The following is a 3,748-nucleotide window of genomic DNA, read 5'->3' on the forward strand; positions in this document are numbered from 1 at the left end:
CTTTTTCAAAAACCGTCTTGTCACACTTTTGAAAAATTTGTGGCTAATCTTAGTTTCAGCCACGCATTTAAGCATTCGTGTGACGAAACAGCCCAGTTATGAGGCTTTTGGTCACACTATTTTTAATAAACGTGACCATAAACACATCTTTTAGACACACACTTCAATTTCGTGTGACAATAAAAGCCCCTTACGATACTTTGGTCATGTTTTCAAAAAGAACGTGACCATAAACTCACATTTTAGCCACTCTTCAATAAAACAATGTGACAGTTGCTAGCCACATTGAACAAAAGAGTGACCAAATGTTACCAACTGCCATGGTATTGATTATTTTTTATACATGTGAACAAAAACATTGGTACATATCCACACTGGATGTGTGTGGCCAGTTGTTACCAACCGTCATTGTAGTTTTTTATTAATGTGACTGAATGGTTTTGGATTTGGTCACTTACATGAGTTACTAGGTGTGACCATACAGTAGTTTACTATGGTCATGGTTAAACTTCTTTTGTGTGACTAAATACGAGGAACCGTCATTGTTTTTATTTGGTGATCTGTCTAAAAGCTAATACCTATGGTCACGAATACTGTTTGTGTTACAAAAGGTCTAGTGTCTATTAGTCACCTTTTAGAAATATTATGATCACAGTTTTATAGATATTTTTTGTTTCAAAAAATACTTAATCTATATTACATTATCTACCATCTCCCTAATTTAGGGGTTTTTATTAATTTCACGGTATTTTGTATTACAAAATTCGTTATCTGCAGGACACCCTTTTCACAATTAGGGTTGATTTCTAGGCTCTATACTCTACGATGACAATCTTAGCATTGCAATCGATGAACACTCATCCGTCATCAATCTTCGATTTCTGAATACTCAGCTGTCTCTTCCCCAACCCACGAATTAGGGTTTTCTTTCATGATTTTCACTATAGAGTATGCTTATTGTGTTCATAATGTTAATCGACTTACTTTTTTTAAGAGCTAATCTGATACATAGTTGATTTGTCATTGTCAATTGATTAGGGTCAACTGATAGAAAGTTCGTTTGTTCTAGTTTATAACTGACACCAGGTTTGTTCGATCGATAGGTTTCCAGTTTAACTTATACTCGATTTAAATGTGCCTCAATGCGAATCGCTATTCGAATCATACCAAATCGACGAACATACAACCTTCAGGCTATCATCTCTCTTCGATTTCACAAGGTATTCTATTTGTATTCACAATTCGTCGATTTAAATTCCATGTTAACCTTTGGTTTAAACATGTATTGAAAGTTTATTGTATGTTTGTAGATCCTGATGTCAAAGATTAATGTTTAGTGGGCAGCATATAAGAAGCTAGCCAATTAATATCCTTCGATTAAACTCTCCGATTCACTACCCAGGTTACCAAATTAACCTTTTTTTTCTCCACTAAATCATGCTTATGAGAATATGACAGATTATTCTTAACGACATACTAATCTGAATATGATATAGATTAGCCTTTAATAGCAACTAATCATGTTGTGATTGTCGTATGGCTTAATGTGTGTTTAACATTATATATTGTGCATAAAGTACAAAATATGTTGTGATTAGCCGTGTGTGTTTGTAATTATGAGAAATTTGGATATTTCTAAACTACAAATGAGTTATTTTGATTTTGTTTTATTTTTTTTCATATTTGAAAATTATGATTTAGATTCACTATGATCATTATTATTCATTATGTTTGACAACCCAAGTTTGTTTTTACTGGATTTCAATTGAGTGTTTGGTAATATAGTAAGCATTGAAAGTCTGATTGAATAAACAGAGTGTCATGAACAACCTTAAATAAGCAAGTTATAAACCTTTTTTTTTTTTTATTTTGTTAATTTTGATATTTAAAGAACTTCAGTATGACTTAGGGTGAATGTTTTTTCTGTAATTTTTTTTACTTTATAGAAAAAGGTAAAACGATATTCTTGAAAAACAAGGTTTTTTTTTGGATTTTTGAATATAAACGCATCACTGTAGCTTAGTGAAGTTAAGATTTAGTGAACAATGTTTCATAATTATCCCTTTTTAATAAACTCTTGTGATAGAAGAATACTATAGCCAGTCACGTCAGGAGGTGTGGTAATGGGTTCTTTGTAAATGGAGACGGTGTATACGCAGACTTTAGGATGTGCATGCCGGTACAATTATTGGAGTAGATACATATATATGTTGGCCATTTAACAGTGCATGGAATAAATATAACATGGGTTGAGTCAAGGTTTGGTTGGTTAAAGATTTAAAATGAATCAGTGTATTTTCATCTCATTTTTTTTAGTTATATTTTATAAACACTGCAGATAAATTAAGAGAATCCAAGCATGGGTGAGGTTGTTGCAATGTGGCACTTTAATTCTAAAATGAATTGTTCACACTTTGTGCATGTGCTATTTTTTATTTAAATCATGTTCAGGTGATAAAACTTACATTTATATCCATTGCTTATTTTTCTTTGTCTGTCAGTTGTGATTTAATGCAAGTTTTTACATATTGTTTTTATCCTTTTCTAATTTTTCTTTATGACTCAAATTCATTATTGTGGTAGTTGCCCTTCTTTTTTTGTATTTGTATTTTGGCTTCCAGAATCAAGGTAAGGTGTCCGGTCTCTAAGAAAACTTGAATCATCCTACTTGATGGTGATGAAGTGTTGGTTCATGCAGGGTGTGATAAAATATTTTTGGATGGTTGTGTTTATGTCAGGTTCGTTGAGATGGGTGTAAAGTGTTGGTTCATGCAGGGTGTGATAAAATATATTGTCATCGTTTTAAGGTTTGGTTTTTTGTATTTTTTTAATAACTTTTTTTCAATTTAATAAGTCAAAATTATTTGCAGGATCTTGGGATGAGGGATTACTACTGCCCGGATTGCAAAACGAAGTATGCTTTTACCAGTGTCTTTGATAGATGAATTCAGTGTCTGCATTAACCAAGTAAGAAGTAGCTAGAGATGAAGAATCGATCGTCAACGGAAATATGAACGAGTCTAAAGGTCAGCAAGGGCATATATATGCAAGCAAGCTAATTTGGTGGCCATCATCTGTTAGTGTTATAGTGTTCAGTTTATGTTATTCTTTTAATTTGTATTGAAATGTGTAGAATTTTGTTAATGTTAATGTATGGTTTTTGTAGGTGTTTTGAAGTTTTGTGTATATATTTGGTTGATTCTATTAAAATGTGTATTTAGTTGATTCTTCAATTGTGTATTTGGTTGTATGTTAAAACACTATAAATGCAGCAATTTCATACTAGTTGACCATATATACTGATATACCATAACAATTAGCTAGGTCAATTTGTAGAGATAAATTAGACCAAAGACATAACAATTGACCATAATGTCCAAAATACATCAAATTACACTATATTTGGAGCAATTGCAAATCATTGGACTATTAACCAATAAACTAGAGAAGCTAAAACCATTCAGTTTCGGTACTTGATTAATTTCAAAATACATTAAGAAGCTATAACCATTCAGTTGTCCAAGGTATTATGTATTTATAACTACAGGTTTACATTCAGGTCTATCAATGCGGGAATCACGGGGATCTACACCAGGCAATACATTATGATTGTGAGGAAAATGACAGTACTAAATTCCTCATTGGCATTGTTATACGAATCTCTATAATTTCTGGGAGCTGTACTAAGTACAATAGATCTTTGTACATCTAACTGGTCTTGAACATAAAATACTTGTCTTGCTTGTGA

The sequence above is a fragment of the Bidens hawaiensis genome, unplaced genomic scaffold (assembly GCF_021521415.1).
Source record: "Bidens hawaiensis isolate Kalapana, Puna unplaced genomic scaffold, B.hawaiensis_p1.1 tig00003393_1, whole genome shotgun sequence".
Classification (NCBI taxonomy): Eukaryota; Viridiplantae; Streptophyta; class Magnoliopsida; order Asterales; family Asteraceae; genus Bidens; species Bidens hawaiensis.